Here is a 13,416-nt window from a genome sequence, read left to right as displayed (position 1 = left end):
GCCGCCTCGCCGTGCTTCACCGCCGTGCCCCGCCGCCGCCACCTCACTGCCGGTCGGCGCTGCCGCCGCCGCCGCCCTCCGTCGCCGTCGCCTCCTCTCCTCCCTCCGGTCGCCGCCCGCCTCCTCCTCCTCCCTCTCCCTCCGGCCGAGCTCCGGCGAGCTCGAGCTCGGATCCGGCGAGATCCCGATCCAAAATCGCTGCGCGTTGACTTTTCCCGTTTCCCGACATTTCCTGTCATTTATTTTTACAGCATGTTCCCATGTGCATAGCATCATAACTCTCTGCATATAGCTCCGTTTCGCGCGTGTAATATATCGAATTGTTCGTCTCGTGATGCTCTTCATTTTGTTCCATTGCACCATGTTCATTAGAGTCCATCTTGATGCCCAAATCTCTGATGCAAGAGTGCTAGTTGCTGTTATCTGCTGTTACTTAGCAGAACTTGAGGATTTGTTATTTTTGTATCTTTTAATCTGTGCATCTTATGGGCATGAGCTCTACATGTGTTTTGTTGTGTGCCATGCCATCTTTCCAGTGGTATATGCCATGTATTTTTGTGATCTCTGTGGTGACTAGAACAAGCATGCAAACTAGGCCCCGTAATGTTTCTGATTTCAGGGACTTAGTGATTTCTCTAAGTCTTTGTCTGCTGTTATTTTTGTTGCCATGTAAAGTTGAGGCTACAGAGAGATCCATGCATATTTTGGAGATGTTCAGTGTTGAGGATATAACCCTTAGACTCACCCGCCAGGAGGGACCGGGTTACTCATAATGGTCATCACGCGAAGCCCAGTACCGAGCTTGAAGACGGCGGGTCAATGATGGGCCTAAGACCCGGAGACGGCGTAAGGCCCGTAGTTATAAACTGCCGTATGGCAAGACTTGTAGTGTAAGGCAAGAATAATTGAGAGTTCGAGCCGAACACTCTTATGAGCCGGCCGGGACTCTGAGAGCCGCTGGGCGTCAACCTCTCTATATAAAGGGACGACCCGGCGGCGGTTTAGGGACAAGTAGGATCTCGTTGAGAACCAGGCATAGCAATTAAGCTCCCTGGTCATCGAAACCATAATCAATACCACCTCAACTAGACGTAGGCTTTTACCTTCACCGTAAGGGGCCGAACCAGTATAACCCCCGTGTTCCTTGTCCCATTTAACCCCTTTAAGCTTCCTAGTTGCGATGGCTCCACGACTAAGTCCTAGCTCGAGGACATCTGCCGTGACAATTCCACGACAGTTGGCGCCCACCGTAGGGACCGCGCTCGGTGGATTTGTGTTCTTGAAGGGCAGCTTCGAAGGGCTCAAGGGATACGCTGTGGGCCGGATGACCAAGAGTCGTCGCGGCAAGCTCTACATCGACGATGCAAACTGGGGCCCCGACGCCGGCTCAATTGAGTACGGGTACTGGGTCCCCTTTGGCGGAATTCATGTCTTCATTGGCAAGATTGGTGAGCCGGGCCCTGAGCCAGATCTCTGCGCCGATCTCATCGAGACGGCTCAGCGTGCACGACCCGCCCGGGCTCTACCAGCCTTAAAGCATGCTTTTGTGGGATGTGTTCATGGAGGACTCTCTGAAGGGTCTGGATCTGGCGATGAGACGGCTGCCGGCTCTGACGGCGAGTCGTCTACAGATGAGTCAAATTCATTGTATCAACTTCAGGATGGCAGGCTCAGGGGTTGTTCCGATGGCGACAGCATTCCGGACCCTTTTGAACCGCCGAGCCGGGTTGGAATCCTCATGGCCGGCGCACAACCTGTTCAAAACCCTGCCTCCGGGTCAGGAAGCCCGGTGCCTTCACCGGCTCAGGTGCTGATGGATCTCACAGACAAGCTGACGGTCCTGTTGACCGCTACGGTGGCTCCAGCGGATCAAGTTCAGCATGACGCGGAGGTGGCACAGTTAAAGTTGGATCTAGCAAAGGCCAAGGAGGATCTGGCGGCGGAGGGGATCAGGATGGCTGCAGAGAGGGCGGCTCTCAACGCCCAGACTCAGCTGATTCAGGCACAGTCCTTCCGGCTCACGATGGATCAAAACTCATCCAATGAGGTCATGAGAAGGAGGCATCAAAAGGCCCAATATCGACTCCCTCCGGTTAACGATCCTCGAAATCTCTTCAACACGCCGGGTGCAGGGTCTAGTAACCCGCCAGAGATCATAGTGCCCGGGGCTGGGACACCTATTCAGCCCCAAGTGATGGAGCCTCCCCGGGTGAACCCTGCCCCGCCTCAGTACGTGCCAATACCACCGGGTCATTATGCCAACCCGCTGGAAAACATGGTCGCCGCGACGGCACGGCTGGCGGCTCTCACAATTGATGGCGACTCTCCAACGGCTGTTGAAACCCGCCGGGTCAGAGAACTCCTTCAGACAGCTCTGGCGCAGCAAGAGGCGTACTCTTATAGCCGGGACAGGGTCCATTCAACCCCTCGTCCAGGCCGGAGCCCGAGTTATAGCAGACACATGGTCTCAGCGACCGGCTCAAGTAATGTCCGACGCCGTGACTTGCCACCTGGCCACAGCCCGGCTCATAACGGGACCTTTCACGCAGCAGACCAAGACAGAGCAAGGCAAGAGGCGGAGCAGGTGCCTCAGTTGACGGCTTACCAGACACCCCCGGCTTATCCGACGGCTTCCGTCGACGTGGGTATCCCTAGGAGGACTGGAGGTGTCCCTTGTTTAGTGCCGGCTCTCCGCAATGAACGTCTACCCAAGGACTTCAAAGGGCCTAGGAAGGTGCCTAATTACACGGCTGATTTACAACCCGGAGACTGGATTGAGAGTTACGAGATGGCCATGGAATTGCTGGAGGTCAGCGAAGCGGCGATGGCCAAGTACTTCACCATGATGTTAGATGGGACTGCCCGCACTTGGTTGAAAGGGCTGCCACCGAATTCTATCGGGTCTTGGGCTGAGCTAAAAGCCCGGTTCATCCAAAACTTAAAAGATACTTGTAGGCAGTCTATGTCAATTGTGGATTTGACTAACTGTAAACAGCAGGAGGGTGAGTCTACGACACATTGGGTTCGCCGGGTCAAAGAGATAATACATTCATCTGATAAGATGGATGCCGGCTCTGCAGTCTTGATGTTGGAGCAGAATTGTCGTTTCCTGCCCCTGAAGATGAAACTCGGGCGGCTCAAGCACGACTGCAATGATATGGGTACGCTGATGGCGGCTCTCGTCAAGTACGCCGACTCTGATAGTACCAAGGACCCCGCGTCAGATGATGAAAGGACAGGGAAGGGAAAGAAGAACGGCAATGGCAAGGGCCCTCAGCATAACCCGGCAAATCAAGGAGGTAACAAGCGTAAGGCTGATGGCAGCATGGAGTTTGTGGCCAATGCCAGCTCACAGGGTAACAACCAGCGACGTAAAGGGAGGCCACCTCCCCGAGCCGGCGGTTCAGACCCAACGCTTGAGCAGTTGTTGAATGAGCCTTGTCCAAGGCATGGCTCTAGGGAGAAGCCAGCTACTCATCTATGGAAAGATTGCGCAATCATGAAGGCCTTTAAGAATTCCAATGCCTTTAATGGCAATAATGGCTCAGGCGCCGGCGGCTTTCATGGCCCGGGCGGCGGCTCAAATTCCAATCCTCAGAATGTTCAAGGGGGCTTTAATCAGCAGTCCGGCCAGGGTCATCAACAACAAAAGGGGGATACCAGACAAATCCAAAGCAGCTCAATGGTGGATAGTACCATGTGTTTACCACCAGTCTGTGTAAGCGAGATCAGAAGCTTCACAAGAGGCCTGTGAATGTTGTTAAGCCGGCGGTTCCACGCTATTTAAGATGGTCTGAGCAGCCTATTGTGTGGAGTAGGGAGGATCACCCTCCCCGGGTTGATAATCCGGGTCACTTGGCCCTGGTGGTGGCTCCTCAGGTGGGAGGATATAAGTTCACTAAGGTGCTCATGGACGGAGGCAGCAGCATCAACATCCTCTATTATGAGACCTTCCGTCGTATGGGGTTGATTTATAAGAACCTCAGCCAGTCCAATACTGTTTTCCATGGTGTGGTGCCTGGTAAGTCGGCTTATCCAGTTGGTAAGATCGAATTGGAAGTGGCCTTTGGAGATGAGTACAACTACAGGGTGGAAAAATTGACCTTTGAGGTGGTCAAGATAAGAAGTCCGTATCATGCCATATTTGGGCGGCCGGCTTACGCCAAGTTCATGGCACGGCCGTGTTACATATACCTACAGCTCAAGATGTCGGGTCACAATGGGACCATTACGGTTCATGGTAGCCGAAAGATAGCCTTGGAGTGTGAGGAAGGTGATGCGGCTTATGCAGAATCTGTTTGTGCAACAGAGGAACTGAAGTTTTACAAGGATAATGTTGACCCAACAGATATGACATCTCTGAAAAAGCCGACCACGGAGCATGAGCCAGCAATGAAATTTAAGTCAGCTGATGAGACTAAACTTGTTGATTTCGTTCCAGGTGACTCATCTCAGCAGTTTAGCATCAGTGCCAATTTGGATCCGAAATAGGAAAGCGCGCTCATCGAGTTCATCCGTGAGAACAGGGACATCTTTGCATGGAAACCTTCTGACATGCCAGGTGTACCTAGAGAACTCGCTGAGCACACTCTCAATGTTGATCCGAAATTTAAGCCGGTCAGGCAATTCCTTCGGCGGTTTAATGAAGAGAGGCGGAAAGCCATTGGTGAGGAGGTGGCCCGGCTCTTGGCGGCCGGGTTTATTGTTGAAGTCTTTCACCCAGAGTGGTTAGCTAACCCGGTGCTCGTGCTCAAGAAGAACGGCACCTGGCGGATGTGTGTGGACTACACAGACTTAAACAAGGCATGCCCGGCTGATCCTTTTGCCCTCCCCCATATTGATCAAATCATTGATGCTACGGCAGGTTGCGAGCGCTTAAGTTTCTTGGATGCTTATTCTCGATACCATCAGATTAAAATGGCAGTTAAAGACCAGGAGAAAACGGCTTTCATCACTCCATTTGGAGCCTTCTGTTATGTGTCTATGCCTTTTGGACTCAAGAGTGCACAGGCGACTTATCAGCGTTGCGTGCAGAACTGTCTTCATAACCAGATTGGGCACAATGTTCATGCTTATGTGGATGATATTGTGGTTAAGTCCAGGGAGAAGGAAACCTTGATAGATGATCTGAGGGAAACCTTTGACAATCTCCGGGTCTACAAGATGATGCTTAACCCAGCCAAGTGTGTTTTTGGTGTTCCTGCAGGCAAGCTCTTGGGTTTTCTGGTTTCTCATAGAGGCATTGAAGCTAACCCGGAGAAGATCAAGGCAATCACCTCTCTCGCTAAGTCGGCGTGTATAAACGACGTCCAGTGCCTGGCGGGTCGTATCACCGCTTTAAGCCGGTTTATAAGCCGTTTGGGTGAGAAGGCCATGCCACTGTACCGGTTGATGAAGAAAACTGATGACTTTATCTGGAATGATGCTGCTAATGCTGCTTTTGAGGATTTGAAGAGACAGTTGGCTGAGCCCCCAGTCCTTGCTGCTCCGGTTGACAAGGAGCCCTTATTACTGTATGTAGCTGCCAACACACGAGCCGTCAGTGTGGCTGTGGTGGTGGAGCGCAAGGAAGAGGGTAAGGAATATCCGGTTCAGCGGCCGGTTTATTACGTCAGTGAAGTGCTCATCGAGTCCAAACAGCGGTATCCACATTGGCAGAAGCTTGTTTATGGTGTGTTCATGGCAAGCCGGAAGCTTAAGCACTACTTTCAGGGTCACCCCATTACGGTGGTTAGTTCTGCTCCCCTTGGAGATATCATCCAAAACAGAGAAGCTACAGGGAGAGTGGCTAAGTGGGCTATAGAACTTGGGCCTCATGGTCTGAAATACGTACCGCGCACTTCTGTTAAATCTCAAGCTTTGGTGGATTTCATCAACAATTGGACAGAGCTACAGGTGCCTGAAGAAAAGCCGGATAATACATATTGGACTATTCACTTTGATGGGTCTAGGCAATTGGAAGGCTCGGGGGCTGGAGTTGTATTGGCTTCCCCTAAAGGTGACAAGTTTCATTATGTGCTACGGTTGATGTTTCCTTGTACTAACAATGTGGCTGAGTACGAGGCCTTGCTCCATGGTCTTCGGATGGCTAAGGAGATGAGCTTGAGCCGAGTAAGGTGCTTCGGCGACTCAGATTTAGTGGCACAACAAGTATCAGGCAAGTGGGATTCCAAGGACCCTCTCATGGCGGCTTATCGCCGTGAAGTCGATACCATTGCTGGACACTTTCAGGGTTACCAAGTAGAGCACATCGATCGCAGGAAGAACGAGGCGGCTGATGCATTAAGCCGGCTGGGCTCTCAGCGAAAACCGGTGCCGCCTAATACTTTCTTGGACATCTTGCATAACCCTTCTGTTAAGGTACCTACAGAAGAAGACTTGGCTGTCCCTGACCCGGAGGCACAGTTGGTGGCGGCTCTCCACATCACCCCGGACTGGACGGTGCCATACTTGGCTTACATGACCCGGGGAGATTTGCCTGAGGATGAAACTTTGGCCAGACAATAACCCGGCGGTCTAAGTCAATGGTTGTTATCGATGGTGAGCTGCATCGCCGCAGTGTTACGGGAGCGTTCCAGCGCTGTGTCTCCCCTGTGGAGGGTCAAGAAATCTTGCGTGAGATTCACGAAGGGGATTGTGGCCATCATGCCGGCTCAAAATCCCTTGTGGCCAAGGCTTTTAGTCATGGTTTTTATTGGCTGACGGCTCATGCTGACGCGGAGGACTTGGTCAGTAAATGTGATGGTTGCCAGAGGTTCTCGCGACGGGCTCATGTGCCGGCTCAGGAGCTGAGGATGATTCCAATTACTTGGCCATTTGCGGTCTGGGGGCTCGATATGGTTGGGCCTTTTAAAAGGTCCAAGGATAAGAAGACCCACCTCTTGGTGGCAATTGACAAATTCACAAAGTGGGTTGAAGCAGAGCCAGTTAGCAAGTGTGATGCAGCCACGGCGGTTTAGTTCATGAAAAGGGTGATATTTCGCTTTGGCTTTCCACACAGCATTATAACTGACAATGGTACCAATCTGTCTAAAGGCGCCATGGAGGAGTTTTGTCAACGAGAGCATATTCGACTTGATGTTTCATCAGTGGCTCATCCTCAATCCAATGGTCAAGCTGAGAGAGCTAATCAGGAGATTTTGAAGGGCATTAAGCCCCGGCTTTTAGTCCCTTTGCAACGGACGCTGGGTTGTTGGGTGGAAGAGCTACCCTTCGTGTTATGGAGCATCAATACTACTCCTAACAGGTCTACGGGTTACACACCCTTCTTCATGGTTTATGGAGCGGAAGCAGTCCTCCCTAGTGACATCCGTCACGACTCGCCTCGAGTGGCGGCTTATGTTGAGGCGGATAATGAACAGGCGCGCCAAGATGCTCTTGACCTGTTGGACGAACAGCGTGACGTGGCAGCAGCTCGTTCAGCGATTTACCAACAAGACCTACGCCGTTATCACAGTCGCCGGGTTAAATCCCGGGTCTTCCAGGAAGGTGACCTGGTGCTCCGGCTCATCCAAGATCAAACAGATGCACACAAGCTATCCCCGCCTTGGGAAGGGCCCTTTGTGGTCAGCAAGAGCTTGCACAACGGGTCATACTACCTTATTGACGTTCGGGAGCATAAAGATTCACGCAAGTCGGAGGAGGAGACCCGTCGGCCGTGGAACATAGCTCAACTTCGGCCTTATTACACTTGAGCCACCGGCTCTCATAATGTACATATCTCTATAGCCATGTATATATTATGTTAAATAATAAAGCAGGACCTCTGTCCTTTTCTCCTCCAAAGGTAAACGTATTATTTCCATTACACCATCACATGGTCACTTGGAGGTGGATCCGGCTTATGATCATATTCGAATCTAGTCGTAAGCAATATAATCACCTGGGGGCTTCCTATTCAAACATAGGTCGTATTCGAACCAAAGAGAGCATAGCTGTCGATACCCATTTGATTGGCAAAGTGCCGAGCTCATTGGGGAGTATTCTTTGATCATATTTGAATCATAGCTCAACCCCCTTTGGGAACCGACGTGGATCGTATTCGAATCAGCGTCGTTAAACAACTCGTAAGGTCAATTGGGGGCTTCCTGTTCAAACATGGGTCGTATTCAAACCAAAGAGAGCATAGCTATCGGTACCCTCTTGATTGGGATTGCCAAAGCCACTGGGGGCTATATGATCGCATTCGAATCTTAGCTTAACCCCTTTGGGACGGTTCTCTGGTCGTATTCGAACCGGAAGCCCCTACATTTTTGATCTTCTGACTCATAACAAGTTCTGTTGGTCATATCAACAGTGTGCCAGGGCGGCTTTTATTTTGCTGACTTAATTTTGATTCACAACGTTGATAAACACATAGTAAGTATTCTTGATGCTAGTAAACCGGAATTGAGATCTTCATCTCATTATTCGGGTTACATAAACCGGAAGCATACTTGAAGGCTTGTAAGTATGCCATCATGGTTACATCAAAGACATAATTGAGGGCCAGTCTTTAGTGACTTTGGTTCATATTCCGGGTTATATATATAAGGTCTATGATTCTCAGTGCGGTAAGCCGCCTAGAGACCTGTGACTTGTTTTCTATGCAGGATGGTTAAAGACAGCTATTCGCGCTTAAGGAAAATAACTGATCAATTATAACCCGGAGGAATAAGAAGAAGAAGCTTCAATGGAGTTAAGCATTCAACACGGGCACGATGGCACCACAAAATTAAGTGTTTATCTTACTCTATTACAAGACTCCCCGCGTCCAAACGGTGAGGCATTGCTCTAAGGTGCAACCATAAGCCGTCTAAAGATCAAGGTACTTGTGGAGTCGAAGCTTCCAGCTCATCCCTCTCTGCTTCTCCGGCTGTTCCCATGACCTGGAAGGTTGACGATTTCCAGTCAATGCCGCTCAAAGCTTCAAATTGAGCCTCCTCGTCAATTAACCCGGCCGGGTCAATTTCTGGGGCAAAGGTGTGCTTACGAGTCGGCGGGACCAAGCTGATGGCTTCATAACGCGGAGTGGGGATCCTCTGATTCTCTGCGTTGGAGCCCGGCTGGTACTTGGTAAGGTCGGTGTCATTCCCAATCAGGGTGGCCACCGGGCGCATGATCTTCACACAGGCAGCAAAGTCTTTTTGGTCGAAGGGGGTGCCGTCTTCCTTCAGGCTGGGGTATCCAAGTGCGATGTCAGCCGGGTCTAGCTCTGGAAGGAAAGCCTTGGCCCGGCTCAGAGCAGCTATGGCTCCGGCTCTTGCAGAGGCCCATCGCAGCTCTTGGAAACGCTGAGGAAGAACGGCAAGCCGGCGAAGTACGTCCGCCAGGTGAGTCGGAACCTCATTGGACAGGGCCACAACGGCCAAGGCGCGCTGTGACCCGGTGTAGAGTTGCTCCACCAAAGTGTACACGGCCTTCAGCTTGGTCAGCACATTTTGATTGAGGTTGGCGCTTCTGGGACCTGTTTTACAACGTCAGGTAAGCCGCTAGCAATGATGGGACTTATGAGACATAGAGAATGTAAACTTGTTGAAAGTCTGCAGAATGACTTACCGAAGATTGCGGCGACCATCTGTGACACATGGCGCTTTAAGCCGGAGAGTTCGGCGGTTCTCTCCGTCAGAGCCGCCTCCGCCTGTTCGGCCCGGCTGACCAGAGCAGCCTTCTCTTCGGCCCAAGTCTTCCTTTCGGTTTCAAACTTCTTCTTCAGCTTCTCTTGAGCAGCAACACTGGACTCAAATTTAGCGTTGGCCTTCCGGGTCTCAGTTTCCTGAGTCTTCAGGCGGTTCTTCAGCTCAGAGAAGTCAGCTTCAAATTTCTTGCAAGTAGCCTGTACAATTTCCGGGTTATAGTATGAATAATTATTATACAACTTTAAAGTCCCAAGCACTTTCCAAGCAAAGACACTTGGCACTTGGGGGCTAATGTATGTTGAAAGGTTCTATCTACAAATTTTCGGTTCATGAAAGTAAGCCGGAAGTTAAGTCTACAACATATTCTATCATAAGTAGTAGACTTGGGGGCTAGTATGGTAAAGATGACTATGCAGTAAGCAAGAGAGTGGTACCTCAGATTTCTGCTGTATCTGCTTCACCATGTCAATATCCAGGTCCCGGCTGTTGTGCACCTGATTGACATAGCCGGAGATGATATCGCCAATGCTCAAGTTAGCGTAGTTGGTGATGTCCAGCTTGGCCCTGCGGCGCTCTAGCAACTCTTCCTTGGCAGAGCACTTAGCCAGCACAGTGGGTCTCCCCGGCTCGACAAACTCCGTCCGGGTCATCGGCCGGCTGAGCCGGGCTGGAGATGTCCGGATTGGTAGAAGTCTCTATGACTGGCTCGTCGGTTGGAGCGGTGGCTTCAGGAGCAGAGGTAGCTGGCCGCTCTTGAGGTGAAACCTCCGGCTCAGTCAAGACCGGCTCTTCGACCGGTTTATTCTTCTTCACCCTCTTGCTGAGCTTTGCCTGGGCACTGAAAGGACAAAAGGTTAGTACAAAAGCATGAGTAAAGATAAGCACAACACAAGATGATCATCGTTACCCGGGTGCGGTCTTGAAAGCCGGCAGGTTAGATTGCATAGAATCACCAGAGGAAGGTGAAGTTTCCTGATAATTTGAATCAGAAGAATTGAGCGGTTGACGAGTAACGCCCGCCAAAGGATGAAAAGGATATAAGTTGGAGATAACCTCGGTCCGGCGCTTCCTTGATGCTTCAGGTAAGCCGGAGGAGAGGTCTGCATCCTTGTTGGTCCGGGTGTGCCACCGGCTCTCATGAATCTGTTGCTTCAAAAGAAATTGAGGATCTTGATAAGCTAAAGGATGTGAAAATCTTACTTTCCGGGTTACTCTTCGGACTTTCGGCCTTGGCAAGGGCTCCGAGTCGGAGGAAAGTGTCATTACCTCTTCAGTCACCGGGTTACTTGCTCCGGTGTCATCCTGCTGATGATCAGTATCGATAAGGTGGATAGGAATAAACAAGAAACAAAACAAGAGCCTACAGTTTCAGGGGTTACCTCTGACTCGGAGCTGTCACTTAGCTGAAGCAGCTCTGAGGCAGTAGGCCTGCTTCCCTTCTTGCGGGGAGCGGCTCTCCTGGCGGCTTTCTTAGCCTTCCTGGCTTTTTTGGCCGCTTCATGGTCATATTTGACCTTCCAGAACTTGTCATTAGCCTGAAACATACAACAAAGATTTCTTAAGGTTCAGATGGAAACTATTAAAAAGAAAATCAAGGTGTTCAGGTCAGTGGCTTACCGCCGGAGCTGGGTTAGCTTGGCAGAAGGGGTTCAGGCCGGTTCTCCCACAGTCGGCTAAGCTCTCGTTCAGGAGAGACTTGGTCATGTCGTCCACAACGTCCTCAGGAAGATCGTTGGGGCTGTGCCGTAGAGGGTCATCCTTCCGGCCCGTGTAAGCACACAGTAAGCCGGGGCGGCGGCTCAAGGGGATCACCCGCCAAGAGATCCAAACCCGGACCAGATCAATGCCGTTGAGGCCGTTTCCCAGGAGAGCCTTGATCTTATTGATGGTGGGGATCAGAGGTTGACGCTCAGCTTAAGAGAGTTTGTCTGGCAAAGGGTGATTTGGCTCCAGACACAGGGCACGAAAGCCGGGCAGAGGGCTCTCGTCAGCTGGAGAAGTGTCCTGGCAATAAAACCACGTCTGGTTCCAGTCCTTTGGATGGCTTGGCGGCTCAGCATAAGGAAAGAGGCAGTCTCTCCGGCGTTGAATGGAGATTCCACCAAGTTCCAGGCTCGGCCCGTTGGCGCACTCATTCTGGCGGTTCAGATAAAATAGCTCTCTAAAGAGCAGCAGGCTGGGCTCTTCTCCAAGATAGACTTAGCAGAATACTTGGAAGTTGCATATATTTGACACGTAATTGGGTCCTATGTCTTGCGGCCACAGATCAAAGAAGTTCAGAACCTCTCTAAATAATCTTGAGCCGGGCGGTGCGAAGCCCCGGCTCATGTGATCAGCAAATATCACCACCTCACCATCACTTGGTTGAGGTCTTTCCTCCGACGGGTCAGGGGCACGATAAGACATGATTTCCTTCTTGGGCAAGTAACCCGTCTTTACGAAATCAGCTAAAGTGTCATCGGTGACATTGGATCTCATCCAGTTGCACGTGATGGGTGCCTTGGGAGCTTTGGGAGGCATTGTGAAAGATGAAGCCTATGACAAAAGGAAAATGTCCGGTTCAATTATAAGTCGGCAGACGTCTACAGTTTAATACTCAAATGGCGGCTTATGAGAGGGGCCTAATGACATATGGTTAAGTACATCAGGTTATCTAAGCAGCTGAAGGTATCGTGAGTAATTCAAATTGTCTACAGCTTTATCATAAATGAGCCGGAAATTTTACAGTGCGTGGCTTCTTTTAAGCCGGAAATGTGAGCCGCCATAGCTCAGCAGATGCAATTTTTGACTAAGTATGGTGAAAACAAGTTTCACAGATCGCAGTAATTATTTTGGATCAAACGGTTGGCTAAAGGGAAAAAATTTCTAGACCTAGAACAGACACAGGAAAAGTTCAAGGGTTTGAACGAAGCCTTTATGCAATGAAAGGGGATCTACGTACATTGGGAACGGGCGTGAAACAGCTACCGCAGCAGTACTGTACAGTCTAAAGATCAAAAAAAGGTGGTAATAATGGAATCTATCAAGAGCTCGCGATGAACGGCGACGAACACGGGAAGAACAGCAAAGAACCCTAATGTGGATCTACTTTATGGGGTGGCAAGGGCTTACGGGTGCTGGAGAATTGCGGAGGTCGCCGCCGTTTCTCTGGTCACGTCAGGTTGATGCAGCGGCCTGAGTCGGTGAAGACGAGGAGACCCGCGGCGGCGGCGGCGGAGGAGCTCGAGCGGCAGTACAGTGGCGAGAGGAGGAAGACGATGGAGGTGACAAGTAACTGGAGCCTCATGGGCCGGGCTATTTATAAGGTGAGGCTCATAAGTGGGCGCGAGAAACGAGGAGGCCACGGCGTGATTATCTCACCACAAAAACGCCTCGATTTTCGAGATGGCCTTTAAAGATAAGATCCGTTGAGGATATGGTGGGATAAAAAATGGACTTAATGGAAGATGACGTCATGGCGGGTTACCAGGAATCCAGAAGATGACGTCACGGTGGGTTATAACCTTCGCACGACCATAAGCCGGAAGATATTTTCTCTCAAAAGAATTGAAGATTGACATGAACCGGTTCAAATCAATCTGGGGCCTAATGTTGAGGATATAACCCTTAGAGTCACCCGCCAGGAGGGACCGGGTTACTCATAATGGTCATCACGTGAAGCCCAGTACCGAGCTTGAAGACGGCGGGTCAATGATGGGCCTAAGACCCGGAGATGGCTTAAGGCCCGTAGTGATAAACCGCCGTATGGCAAGACTTGTAGTGTAAGGCAAGAATAATTGAGAGTCCGAGCCGGACACTC

Source organism: Triticum aestivum, chromosome 6D, assembly GCF_018294505.1.
Source record: "Triticum aestivum cultivar Chinese Spring chromosome 6D, IWGSC CS RefSeq v2.1, whole genome shotgun sequence".
Lineage (NCBI taxonomy): Eukaryota > Viridiplantae > Streptophyta > Magnoliopsida > Poales > Poaceae > Triticum > Triticum aestivum.
The sequence above is the reverse complement of the archived record's forward strand: the minus strand, read 5'-3'. Positions refer to the sequence as shown.